Raw genomic sequence first — 15,548 nt, forward strand, 5'->3', positions numbered from 1 at the left:
AAATGTTAATTTATGAAAGGTAGAGGTTCTGATCTTCAGGTAACAATGTCTTCCAGATTCGGGTGAATGATTATTTAAAAACTAAGCAGATAATTTGAATCCCCAAAAAAACTTTGAGCAACCATCCATCTCTTCGTGACTCCCTTCCTTAAAGAAAAATATATTCAAAGATATGTCAAAACTCCTTCTACACGTGCACAAGAAAGAAAAAAAGCCACTTCCTCAAGATTGCGATGAGTTTGGGAGACTTCTTGACCTGTTAATGGTATCTTTTAACATGGGCTACACCAAATCAAATCTTTGACCTCCCCACAAATCATGAAGTACAAGCCTGTATCCTATCACGTTAAAATTGTTGGCCTATTTCTACTACTTATTAATCAAAACGCGATACTGTACAAGTTTGTAATTTATGATTTGCGGGTAGGTCAAAGTTTTGAAAGTCTAAGATGTGAAATGGTCTCCTGTGATTTTAACCTAATTGAAAAGTTATAGGATGAGTTTAACAGAGGAATGAAAGAGATAATTCCAACCAGCATAGATATGATATTGGAGATTATTAGGTCTGAGTGGGTAAAAATAGAGAGCAATACAGTGTATGTGTTCTCCGCTGGATGGTAAGGGATGAGATATTTTGCCTTCAACTCCGGCAGCGCTACAATTCAATCAGAGTATATTGATGTGTGAGGTGATAGTGTTAGTGACAAGCCTTTTTAAACAACTATTGGTTGTTAATAAATGACGGCTGTAAAGCTTTCAACAACCAATCAGGAAGGTTTTATTTCATTAGGGCGTTAACAATTAAAAAAGCAGACAAAATTGACAGGACAGTGAAGAGACATGACTGTGGGGGGTGATTAATAACAGAAAATCAACAGCATGTTTTAGAGATTTTCCTTGAGGAAATGGCGACAGCAGTGACAGGCGCGGGTCACACAGACTGAGCATATTCTCAGACCTTCTCAAATCACTAGTGTTTAGCTGTTGTTACTGTTTCTTCATAGTTTTATATGTGTACTATATTACCTTATTATACTGTTAAAATGTATTTTCATATAATACTAAACTAAACTAAAACATACATGCATTTTTTTTAAATACAAATTGTTAATGTTATTAATTGTTTAAGTTATGTTTTAGCACACCATCATTTGAGGTTTTTTTCTTGTTAAAACATTTTACACCTTTTTGCCAAATGGCCATGTATTGAACATTTTATTTGATTTTTTTTTATATAGTTGCACTGTATATAATGTTACATATGGTTCCAGGGATGTAATGTTACACTTGTAACTTCTTGTTCATGCATTAATACATTGCATTTTTTCATATTTAAATATTTCAGTTGTCAGTTGTCATTATAGAAGTTGTCTATAATGTCTATGGTGTAAATGGCAATACAGTATCACTGTTGTCTATTGTGTTAATGTCAATTTTAAAATTATTTCATCAGTAGCAAATGGTAGCAAATATGGTGGTACATTGTTGCTGGATTTTAATGAATTGCCCAGCTTTTTCTTGTAATTTGCTTCAATCTTAGCCATTTTGCAAACAGATCTGCCCGGGGGAGTATGCCACCGGACCCCCCTAGCACACGTCGGGCCCTCTGTAATAATCATGGCCACCCATTTCAAAATCCTAGAATCACCCCTGGTGCCTGGTGACTGCTCGGTTTTTGATGTGACAGTTTGACACCTTTTGTGTTGTCTGGTTGGCAGATCTTTCAGTTGGAGGTGGGCTCGCCCTTTCAGGAGTGTAGTAAATCACTGGGCTGCATGTTGTTAGCAACTGTCATTGAAACTGAGAACAGTTTGATTCATGAAGGTATGTTTACACCACATTCTTCTAAGTTTTAATTTGTCACATATCATTTCACATATATTATTAGTGCTGCGATACATCTCTGAGGAGGAGTGTAATGTGATTTATCCGGTGGCTTCTTTCTCATGCAAGTGCAGAAGGAATCTTGACATATCTTTCAAATATATTTTTCTTTAGGAAAGGAGAGAGGTAAAGATGGTGGACCATCAAGGAGCTGTTGGCAGGTTGTCCAAGGTTGGGGGTTTTGGGTTTCACATTATCTGCTTAGTTTTATTTAATGGTTTAATGTTTATTTATTTAAGGTTTTTTTGTATGTTTCGTTGTTTGGTTGGTTTTACTGGTTTGTAACAGTAATGTGTCACATTGTGAAATCATGTTTTCAAAGTTCGTTCTTTTTCAAATTTCCATATGATATTTTACTGTGAGAAACGTAAACTTTAAACCTATAAAACGGAACTACATACATGTATTAAATAAAACACAGTAACTGTTCTGATTAATACAGTGAGATTATACTTTATAATTAGTACTATTCTGTGAGTGTGGGATATCATATGGGGATATATATATATATTCTTTTTTATAAAAGCATTTTTTGTTTATGGTAAAATGCATGATTCTTATATTTTCTTTTTGTATTTTTTAGTAAACACATAATACATAAATCCTAAATATATTTTAGTCTGTAATCCATATACTTATTGTATATGTTGTAGGACTTAAGCTCAACATATATTTTCACCTATATTTTTATGGATTAAAGACTAACATATATTTAAAATATATCATATATCTTTGTAAAAAAGAAAAAGGGTGGTGCATTTGACATATTCCAAATGTAAGGATCGCACATGTCTACCATATATTGAAAATGTACATGTATTCCATGGGAAATGAGCCAGGTTTGCATTTAATCTATTGGTGAGAATGAGCAATTCATTTCTAAAAGCCCTTTTTATTGATTTATTGGCCCAAGTTATAAACTAAGTCTGTTCATATATATATATATATATATATATGTTCAGTATGTTTTTAAAATGTAAATACTTCTAAGAATAAAAACATGAGTTGCCAAACAAGAGTTGCATTGAAGACAGTCTAAGATAAATAAATAATTAAGAACTGTGAGTATCGAGAATATCTTTAAGTTCTGCCATGACTCACGCTGCCATCCATCATTGACTTGGGAATACACAGAGAGACAATGAACTCCGAGTGAAAATTACAAACCATACCAAAAAATGTCAGGGCAACTCAGGTGTAAAGGCAATTTTACAATCAAAGGGTGGCATCTAATCGACTGTGCTTGTTAAATATGAATACATAATATATGTATGTGTGGGATTCCATGTACACTGTAGAGTAGGGAGAAAAGAATGACCTTCTTTAAAGCCAATTTAAGATTGTTACAGAAAATAAAATACCGTCATGAATATGGCTGACAGGGCTCTTTCAGAAATGTGACAGCCTTAAGCACAGGCACGGTTCAAACTTAGATAACTTAAGAGTAACTTTAATAAGGGCTCGAGCAGAGCTTGTAGTAGTTATCTTTCCAGTTGAGGATACTACCCAAAGGGGGGTGGGACATTGCTCTCACTAGTACAATATGCACATGGCCTGCCTCTTTCTGCCATTCACCCTCCCTCAGTATTAATATTATTCTTAATTTCATGAATTCAGTGGTAGACATTAAAGCTGTACGATTAGCTGGTGAGCACTGCATGTTATTAATTTAGTTTCTCTTCAACACAGGGCCCTACTTTCAGCATATCAGAGAACAAAAGGTCCACTGATGCGCTGGGCCTTGCTGAGTCCCCGGACTGCAGCATATGAACACAACCTGTCTAGCAAACAGAAAGCTGGCATCAGAAAATAGGTTTAGAATTTGTAGTTGGTGGGAGGGTGAGTGATTTTGATTTAGTATGGGATTCAAAATTACGTTTTGACCTAATTGACTTGATTTATCATTGTTCATGTGTGGTATTGCTTGTATTTTTCACTATTTATTTTTCTGCATGTTTACTGAATTATTAGTATTGTTATTATTATACGTTTCTAATGTTTAATGTTTAATGCTTGACTAATCTTTCCCTTTTTTATCTTAATCAAGTTAACCTGTCTACGAGGAACATCTTAAGTGAAGCCTTGATGAGCTGTGAGTGACAGTTCTGAAGACTTATTGCAGGAGAGTGGAGCGTATTAGTGGAGTGGAGATAAAGCAGACGCGGAAGCACTGAAGTTGAATGGCTTTGGCTGGGATATCACACAAACTGGGCAGAGACTTTGGTTAAATATAAGTGAGCATATTGCAGTCGGCCCCGAGCCTGTATTGAGATGTGATGCCCCTTTTTAAAACAAAACTGTCCTTGCTGATTTTTACCCTGCAAATTCACCATTACTGGTTTTAAAGACACAAACTAATTGTATTCAATTTTGGTATATATAGCTAGTATTTGTTTGTATTGAAGTTTTATTGGTGGGGGGGATACAATACTGGTCTTTTTCCATTTTTTGTTTATAGAACACTTTTCAGTGAATCGTTAGGAAGTGAAAGAAGAAAACTGTTCATATAAATCACCGTTTGTAAGTCTGCTGTGGAGTGACTGGGACCTGAAATGTTGCTGCATACACAAGGAGGATTCAGGACTTTTTTCTATATGAAAACCGTTCCCCTTTTTTACTTGATTTTTATTTTTATATAATTGTGTTTTTGTTTTAAAATAACAAGCTCATCAATGGTCAGTCGAATACATTGTTATAGTGTTGTTATAATGCCTTATTTGATGTGATTCCTTTTCTCTCAATCTCCCCCCAGATTAAAAAGCACCTGGGTAAATGTAAAAGGTTTATTGAGCTCCTGAACTTGTAAAAACACTCAGGTGGTGTAGTCGACTACAGCTTTTTATTACTACCTATCTGATATACACTCATCTAAAGGTTTATTAGGAACACCTGTTCAATTTCTCATTAATGCAATTATCTAATCAACCAATCACATGGCAGTTGCTTCAATGCATTTAGGGGTGTGGTCCTGGTCAAGACAATCTCCTGAACTCCAAACTGAATGTCTGAATGGGAAAGAAAGGTGATTTAAGCAATTTTGAGCGTGGCATGGTTGTTGGTGCCAGATGGGCCGGTCTGAGTATTTCACAATCTGCTCAGTTACTGGGATTTTCACGCACAACCATTTCTAGGGTTTACAAAGAATGGTGTGAAAAGGGAAAAACATCCAGTATGCGGCAGTCCTGTGGGCGAAAATGCCTTGTTGATGCTAGAGGTCAGAGGAGAATGGGCCGACTGATTCAAGCTGATAGAAGAGCAACTTTGACTGAAATAACCACTCGTTACAACCGAGCTATGCAGCAAAGCATTTGTGAAGCCACAACACGTACAACCTTGAGGCGGATGGGCTACAACAGCAGAAGACCCCACCGGGTACCACTCATCTCCACTACAAATAGGAAAAAGAGGCTACAATTTGCACAAGCTCACCAAAATTGGACAGTTGAAGACTGGAAAAATGTTGCCTGGTCTGATGAGTCTCGATTTCTGTTGAGACATTCAGATGGTAGAGTCCGAATTTGGCGTAAACAGAATGAGAACATGGGTCCATCATGCCTTGTTACCACTGTGCAGGCTGGTGGTGGTGGTGTAATGGTGTGGGGGATGTTTTCTTGGCACACTTTAGGCCCCTTAGTGCCAATTGGGCATCGTTTAAATGCCACGGCCTACCTGAGCATTGTTTCTGACCATGTCCATTCTTTTATGACCACCATGTACCCATCCTCTGATGGCTACTTCCAGCAGGATAATGCACCATGTCACAAAGGTCGAATCATTTCAAATTGGTTTCTTGAACATGACAATGAGTTCACTGTACTAAACTGGCCCCCACAGTCACCAGATCTCAACCCAATAGAGCATCTTTGGGATGTGGTGGAACGGGAGCTTCGTGCCCTGGATGTGCATCCCACAAATCTCCATCAACTGCAAGATGCTATCCTATCAATATGGGCCAACATTTCTAAATAATGCTTTCAGCACCTTGTTGAATCAATGCCACGTAGAATTAAGGCAGTTCTGAAGGCGAAAGGGGGTCAAACACAGTATTAGTATGGTGTTCCTAATAATCCTTTAGGTGAGTGTATATACTAAACATAAATACAACTGATCGCATGGGAATACACCACAGTCCTCACACCCTTACTCACCTCCCCTAACAAAGGGAAACAACATAATGAAAAGATATAATGATCCTTGCTTTACTTAATAAAAGTATCAAACTGTGAGTCTGTAACAAGTCTGGGCTGTAGACCTACTGGGATCATTTAATTTAATTGGCTACCAAAAACTAAAAACAAGAGCACACTATTACTTTTAAACTCCCGTTGCCAGTTTCATATAATATTAGAAAAAGTACGATCAATAAATCACCAGAGTATTGTTTTCTTATTTTTATTTATTTGCTCACTTTTTTTAATATCAAGGATTATAGCCATCAGTGTCAGTGATTATTTTAAAATATGATTGGAGTTTGTCTTATTCCAGATGACGAAAGCAAAGCATGGCATTTTTTGATTGACCACAAAAACCATGCAACAAGAGACACGGACCAACTACAGTCACTAAACAGTTCTGCATTCTGATTCACATCAAGTCAATTAAAGGACGCCCTATGGAGAGCATAGGAGCAGTAAAGCAACACCACTGAAATGTTGTCAAGCTCCCTCTCAGTCCTATACTGCCCACAAAGCATGGATCATCCCAAATGAAATCTCAAGAGCAATGCTGTACCCGAATGCACCATTTATCTCCCTTATGCTTTCTCATGCTGGGGTACCTGTCCCTGAACTCCCAAAGGCATTTTGTAAATACTAAACTTTCCTTCCTAACGAAGGAGACTTTTCACGAGCCGTCAGTCAAACTGTTCCCTCAAAGTTTATTGTTCCATTTTTCCATCATGTATTGTTCCATCATTTAAACTGAGTGCAAAAAAAGAACAGAATTAGATCATCAGTTCAAAATATAGTCCAAAATCTAACCTTCAACCAATACACCTGGAAAAGAGTTTCCCTACAGTGGGAAGTTGAACCTTGGCACGTCTTCACTACAATTATGGAGTTTACTGCACTGACCATCCTGACATCAATGGCTCCAACCACAAGGGCTCTGTTTATCCGGAAACTTCAATTGTATACTTTCTCAAAGTTTCAGGTCATCTCAACTTTTCATCATGACCTGAGCTCAACAGGACTTGCTGTAATGCCTTGTCCATGCTGTTGCTTTTTTAGGCAGTTGTTTGGCCTGCTTGTCAATCAACACAGGAACTCTGCAACCTTTTGTCAAATTATTGAGTTACAACTGAACTCAACTTTGAAACGTAGAAGCCTGTATTCTTAATTTGGTGTTGTTGTAGATATCTCCAGCATATAATATTGAACTCTGAGATCCAGCACTTTCTTGCAGTTCTGGATCATGTCTTCATTTCTATAGTCCTAGCATATTTGCTAATCAAGGAATAATGATCATAATCATAGATATTAAAAAGATATATTAAATTGCTTTTAAAATATATATATTTTATCAGGAATTCCTCTGATAAATGTTTTGAGATAACCTTTTGAAACAACTTAATAAGGAAACAAAAATAAACAGTGTCACACAGGGGTTTTAGAATCTCTTCAGTGATGACAAAGCTGCTCATATTTGTGTAATGAATGTAATATCAGAGTTCTATAAATATACCATAAACAATTAACTTTTTGTATTAGTATATAGCAGCATCATGTACTGTGAATTAATGTGAGTTATATAAACCCGATCGAAATGTCACTCTATCAAAGCTGCCATTGGCCGCTGCGCTTGTCACTCAGAACAGGTCCCTTCCCACTTCCTGTTCTATAAAACGTGACGTCAGCGCAGGTTCGTCCTCTTTTGCCGGGAGCCAGGACTCCCCCGTGACCTTGCAACCCTTGGGCAGTGCTTCCTTTTTCAGATAACCGGGGTTGCATTCGCAACCTATCTTTATCTTTCAAGTCGGAAGCACTGCCCAAGGGGGAGGGGTTACTGTATAACAAAACCATCGCAAGGGAGGAGGCAGCGAGCTGATAAGGGAGCCTGCCCCGTGGTGAACGCTAGGGGCCTCGGCAGCACAACTCCAGACAGGAGCCACAGAGGCCCCTTGGGGCCACACCTGGGCTGCCCAGGATAGAGTGACATTTCGATCGTGTTCCTACGAAAGTGCACAGAAACCCCTCCCCCTTGGGCAGTGCTTCCAACTTGAAAGATAACCCATAGCTGTTCAATACTGATGCAATCCTGATGAAATGTCTAGTATTTAAAGAGAACCACAGTTCTTATGCTGGCCCAACTACCCTTACATTATGAAAAATACATTACACTGAGGTACGGTAGACTCGGGTTAATTTGCACAAAAATCTGAATTTGTTTCAACTAACAGCAGGGGTTGAATGGATTAATAAAATGGAGACCCAATGCTTGTGATGATGTTGCTTGTGAGATAGAGGACTCGAGCTCTAGGCAAATGCACAACAATGAACACCAGGGGTGTGTGTTAGGAACAATGTAATCATAGTTTATCAAGCAAACGTGGAAGTGGAAGGGTGGAATTTGGGTTATTCACCTTCCTTATATATTCAAGTTAAAATATATCTCATGTATCTAAATTTTCAAAAAAAGGGGCCAGCTGTGATATATGAAAAATATAAGGATCATAAATCACCTGCCATATATTAAAAATGTTTCTTCCACATAGGAAGAAACAAAGCCCAAGTGTTTTAGATTCAGATCACATTCATGTTTTTCATTAATTAAAAAACAACATTCTGATTAGCATAGATTTTTTTTTTTCTCACCAGTTCACTTCAACTAATCTGAACCATTCAATTTCTGCCCCAGGCAAATGTATTTATCAATGTGTGTGTGTGCTTGTGGGTGTGTAACAATACAAATGTGATCTTATATTCTCATTTGCAAATATGAAATGATTTCAAGCTTACTTAACACAATGGTGTTTGTGTGGCAGTTTTTAATATCAAAACATGGCCAATAAGCACATTAGAAAAATAAATCAACATTATGTTACTTTTTAATGATAACACATTTGGAAACCAAACCATTTGTTTCAAGTGTAAATTCAACATGCATGATTCCCACTGCCAATGTACACCAATATGCAGGATTTAACTTCATTCCTCGTGTATGCTGAGCACACTTTATTCGAGGACATCAACATTCAGAACTTATGCATGGGTACTGACTGAAAACACACAGCACTTGTTGAATATTACATTTTTAAAATATTTACATTTTTAATAGAGTGACTAATTGAAGATGTATTTGTATTGTTTGCTTTTAGGACCCCCCCTTAAAACTCCAAACTGAACACGAATAAGAAATATTACTGTACAGCTTCCTGTTTCATCAAATTGCGAGCCATTCCTAGCCAAACAAAGAACTTTAAGAGGAAGCACTGCTTAACTCTTCAATTGAGGATGAAGTTCTGGGTGGACAGGGTTTACTGGAAGTCCTTTGGAAAGTTAGAAAGGCAAAATCAACTCTTCTGATATTTGAGAACCTCATAGCCAGTATATGAATTAACAACCTTTCTATAGCAGGATTCACCCGGACCATTGCAGGGTTTACTTTATTATCCCCTAAGCAGATTACAGATCCTCTGAGATTCTTTCTATATATGGCTTAGTAGTATACAGGGGTTGCTTTGTGAAGTTGATGTATTGATAGTGCTAGAACAAACAAAAAAACAAACAAAAAACAGATAGGTGCTTTTAAGTGATGCTTTTACTCCTTCCATTATTAAAAAGATTCACCAAATCAGAAAAACAAATATAAAAAGAACAACCAGAACTATTTTAAATTGTAGGTTTCTCTGTTTCTCTCACATGTAATATAACTGATTCCAGTATCAGTACTAATACTTTACCAGGGCAGAGATATAGCAGTTCACTATTTGAGGACAGTACCATACAATATGTCTATAGTTTTAAATTAATATTGTTTTGTGGAGTTTGACAAATATATGGGCATTCTAATTTAATCTCAACCCAGCAAATACATTTAATTCTTAATTTCAACTTCAATAAGCATTTCCTGATACATATAAACAAACTCTAACACAAGGCCCTTTGTACATCCAGAATGCATCATATATAAACAAATGTGTATCCTGTTTTATTGCTGGTAAATGATTTGTTTTTATCACTGTGCACTGCGAGAAGTTCTCTGATTTGCAAGTCAGCTTGTGAATACACGAGGAGCTCGGTTTGCCTGTGTCACAATCAAGTAGGTATGTTTGAGGATTAGACTACAGAGCTTGTGACAGCTCTGTGGGGCTGGACAGGGAACAGTCAATGGAAAGCGTCCCTATGGACAAGGGGTTATGTTTTTGTATGAGTGGATAATCTTTTCATGCATGCATTCCATTATTTTCGCTCAAAACTCTGAATCCGGTTGTCAGTGTAATACAATTTCCACATGGTAGATATCTATGCAGTTGACAAGCTGTAAAGTGCCTGCTGGTTAGGTCCAATTTGGTAAAACTCAATGACACTTAAGTAGATGTGTTGCACTACACTGTACTCAAGTCGTTAGATTACATTGAAAGGGAACAGCAGAGGAATTGAAAATATAGGTTTGATACTGAACATAGGTGACAGATTACTGTAGACGTGGCAATGTCATCCCTACATATCTCAAAAGTTGCTTAAACAGATTTGTATTAGTTTTTGCACATGTATAATCATTAACGTTTCAGTTGAAGGGATGATAACACTGAACATATGTGATAAGGTTGACTTGGACTTGAGGAAGATTAAAATCTCTTTTAGATTAGAACAATTCATTAAGAAATGCAGAAGAGTCACATCTGGAGAAATTGCCCTCCACGCTCCTTTTCATTTGTCATTTCTTCTAACATCTGTTACGTTGACAATCTTAAGATTTTAGGATAATATAATTAATGGTAATTGTTTTTTATGTGCAATTTACGTTGATTGCTGTGCACACAATTGCGTGCAGCCATGATGTTTTTCATTGTTATCTCCTACTCATGTCATACCGATAAACCGGTGCAAGGCAAAGAGCACACACATTTATGTTTTTATATGTCTTACAAATCATAAACAGAAACAAATCTTTGAAAGCTATGGTATTTAACACTTTATAACAGAAGTTATAAAGTGCTGCTTATTAATGTGTCATTGATGATTTATACATGTTTAATATATGAATAATAGATCATTTATATGATGCATTATTCATTATAAACTATAGCTGAGTTATAGCAATACATGGAATGGCAACAATGTCACAAAGGTAGCTACAACGTGTTCCTCTTATAAATCATTTATAATCATTTATAATTTAAAGTGTACAATAATTTATTAGGAATGTATCAAAGCAGTGTTGAAGTTCTTTATTTCCTGTTCATAAAGTATTTGAAAGAGGGACACTTTTTAGCTACCTGTTTGACTTTGTGACCATCCCATGTTTTGCTATAACTGAAATATAACTAATTCATATTGCATTATTAGTGCTTTTTAAAATGTATATTAATACTCGATTAGATATTTATATATCATTAATAAGGAGTACCTTCTTATAAAGTGTTATTCAAATGATTTGTATAAAAATAAAGTTTTACTCCATATCATTCAATGTTGTTTCATTATTTAGTATCCTTCCTAACATAAGAATGAATACAACCTACCAAATGGCTACACATTGCTACCATCCTCGACCATGTTAATGTTTGCCTAAATTACAAAGGCAACAGCACTGGTACTAGCCAGGAACTCATCTGGCTATTATAAGAGCAGTTATTGTCACAGGGGGTAGCTTTAATTATTTATAATATACATGATTGGTTATTGTGTCTATCTATCTCTGTCTGTTTTTGTTTGTTTTGCACATATTATATACTTACATAATGTTTGGTTGTCCACTGTGATATTGTTTTCATATGTATCCCTTTCTTGCTTAATTGATTACCTGTAACTTTTTATTTTGTTTTGGTGACTGTCAATTACCAGCCACCTGTTCTCAGTATATGATCTGTTTAGCCCTCAGTTACCTGCAGCTGTTATTTGCCTTCCCATTGGTGTGTGGAAGTTTGAAAAGAGGCTCGCTACCAAGGGGACGGGTTGATGAAGCAGCAGCTGATGAAGAGAAGCATCAAGATTAGGGCTCCTGGGCAAGGCAGACTGCTGTGCCTGGTTGTTTTAAGGAGTGCAGTTTTGTTAAGACATTGTAAGTTATTGAAACTGAAACATTTCCCCCATCTGCTGATGTGCAGTGCATTCTTAAGACTGTTCATGGCACTTTGGGAAGTGATCTTTCCTACCATTTTAGATTCCAAGAACTGAAAGAACTGAGTTTCTGGAAGGCTTTCTCACATACTTTTTTAGTTTTTGTTGTTGTTGTTGTTTCCGTGTTGTTCATCTGTTCCTGGAACATGTGTAGTAGCAGTTGTAGCTGACCTGTGGAGGAAAGAGAGAGAAAGACAGAGAGGGATTATGAGTACAAGTTAAAAGAAAGAGGCAAAAAGACTGAAGTGCCTCCTGGTGAGCTCCAGTGGAGCAGAGTAGTCTGACCAGAGGGGCTCTTATCCAGACACAGAGACCTGAGAGACGCCAGAAAGGCAGAGACATGTTGGGTGAGAGGGATGTACTTTTAAAAAACTCTGTTAACTTCACTTTTCAATTGTCCAGTTAGATCAAAGGTGAATCTTAATTTCGTAACTAGTTTTATAGGGTGTTATGCAACAAATTAGATACTGTAGCTACTATATTTAATACCCCCTCTTGTCTCTAGTTTTTTGTGCACACTTCATTCCCTGTGTTATCTCTAATTGGTATTTTGTGCATCTAAACCTGTGGGAGGAATAACATTACTTTCCTGTGCTGTCCATTGTGGCCTCCTGGGAATCTTGCCAGAACCTGTTGCAAGGGAGGATGTAATAGAGGTCCTCCCCTATGTAATCCCGAGGCGCTGTAGTTGCTTTTAGACGTACACAGTTAAATCTGCAGTGTGTCATATTCGCCCATGGTATTACTGACACTGTTATCCAGCGGAAAATGCCCAGGGTAAGTGTAGGGATGCCTGTCAGTGGGCACTCTGTAAGTACCAAAGGAAGAGTTTAATGGATTCATTTGATTGGCAAGTAATGCTGTAATTACTGAGTGCCTAGAGCTTTACTGCAACCTAGTGTTGAGGGTCTCTATCACAAAACAAAATACTTATTTTATGGTTGAAAACCTCCCGATTCCTCAGACACTGCAATGCCCACTAGAGCAGTCATCACTGAGCTCCTACAAAGTCCTATTCCTGGCCATTCCCAGGCCGCTAATTATAAATCTATAAACGACAGCCGTGGTCCTTTTTATGTTCCCCACACAGTTGTGCATGACAATAAAAATTGATGCACACTGTAGGAAAGTGTGGGTTAAAGGCACTGATGGAAAGTGTTTTTTGGATCTCAATTTTTCTGTACCAACATCCTTCATGTTGAGAATGCGTTTGCAGTTGTGTCGGGGAAATCAGTCACAAGACATGAAGGCAAAATGGTTTGAAAGCAAGACTGGATGAACTACAAGTCCCAGCGTGCCTCGGTGCCTCAGGGAGCTGCCATATCCATTTAACTGAGCAGTTATTGCACACACTTGCCTTTAATGAGCTCTAAATGGTAGGCTTGGGATTTGTCTCTCGAGGGACTTTGCTGGTGTACATGGGCATAGAACTAGCCCGGTCCACAATGGGAGCTGTGGGAGTTAGTTGCTTTGGCAAAACTTTGTTCCAAATTGCCTTTGTTTACCAGGAACGGCTGAGAGTGTGGACAGGAAGGAACCGAGATGCCGGCTGTAAAGTAGCCCCCCTGGATGCACTCTTGAGCTGACCAACCAGCCTTGGACTTTGAAGATCAGGCTGCCTCCAATCCATGTTTTGTGAATCTCTTGGTAGCTAAAAGTTGAAATAAAGTTGACGTTGGCTTTGCCTGGGGCTGACTGAAAGTTATGGGTCTCCTATCTCTTGATGTTTGTTAGACTCGTTTGTTTTTTCCCCCAAGTTGTAACTTCTAAGTCCAATGCTTCTGGCTGTTTTAGTTCTGACCCTGCCTCCTAAACAAGTGAAACACAACTTGTAGTTCCTATTGCTACTCAATTATTTATTGGCTGATTTTAAGCTACAGTTGTATGTAATATCTGCTGGAATAGTGTAGATGCATTTCCTTTTAGGGGTAACCTCTGCTAATTATTATAAAAACATGTTTTTTTTTATCAAGAAGAAGCCTGTTCGGTGGTTTAAGTATAAATTATGTACCGTATCAGCTTTTATTTGAGAGTTCTGGTCTTTTATTTTTCTGAACTGCGTTGTAAGTCTGACTGACAGCAGCTAAGGCAACATCCCAAAAAGAAGAAGCTTATGATCGGTTTAGCTTCATGGTTTTTGGACAGCTTTCTTGAGTGTTAAGAGTGCCTGGAATGCAATTCCTTTGTTGAGTAGTTTTATATAGATTTAACAGTCTTACTTTGTTTTAATCTGCCAGAGGAAGGCAGGAGGTTTGATTCTCGGTGATTAACAGGCCTCTAAGTATTGAGATTCAATTGTGATTTGAGGTAAAGTGATCATGAAATAGTTCATGTCATTTCTCTCCTCTATACTTTGGTCAAATAATGATATTACTATAGTTTTTCTTTTGGTATACATTCAGTCCAGTGTCATATTTCCCCCAGTGTTTTCAAGATAACTGCCAAGAGCCGTAATTGTAATTTAATCGTACGTTGTAATTAACTTGTTTTCTGGGGGATTTGTGTTCCAGTAAATGTTGTTACTGTTACTGACTTTTGTCAAGGCACACAGACTTTATGCACACTTCATTTCCAGTTCAAGGCATACGTGACTGAATATTAATGAGATCACTTCTTTCTCAAACATTCTGTCAAAGGAGGGGACATGTATTCTTTCATTAATTCATTATATTTTACACTTTTGTATGAGTTTTCTTCCACTTTATTATGGTGTATTGATTTAATTGTTATTTCTCTTGATTTACACATGCCGATTGGATTGTGTGTGTGTGTTGTTTGAGCGGCGACATTCCCATGGCACTCCTGAGCTAGATTAAGGTGTCACCCGGCTCCCCATGATTAGAAATGTTCCCCTACCTCTGTCCTTGAGAGGCCAGGCTTTAAAAAGCAACCAGTATGATCAGTCAGAAGCGGTTACCTCAACTAGCAGCAGTTGGATTCCAGTGGGAAGCACGGTCGGTCATACTTGTGCCCTGGCAAAACAAACCCAGAACTTATGTGATCCAGCCACGTTGTATTCTGAAGAACTGTGAGTCCAGAACAGATTCGATAACAGAGATTCACAATAGCATGTGCCAGCATATGACACATGTATGGGTAAAGATAACCACATTGAATACAACAGTTATCCATGTTAAAATAAAATACCTAAATGGTGCTTGGAAAGAAATCCTGCCACAGCTGTATTGCCTACCTATACGAATCCAGATATAGATGTGTACAAACTAAATATGAATGCATCAGGTTTCCTTTCTCATAAAAACAAGAGCTGCTGAAGTTGCCTGGAGATGCATTACTCTTTGTCAACCCCAAAATAACCTATGACTCCCAGTACTCAGACTTAATAACTCAGGGAGGCCAAGTTTGAGCTTGCACCTGAGC

Source organism: Amia ocellicauda, chromosome 12 (genome assembly GCF_036373705.1).
Source record: "Amia ocellicauda isolate fAmiCal2 chromosome 12, fAmiCal2.hap1, whole genome shotgun sequence".
Taxonomy (NCBI): Eukaryota; Metazoa; Chordata; class Actinopteri; order Amiiformes; family Amiidae; genus Amia; species Amia ocellicauda.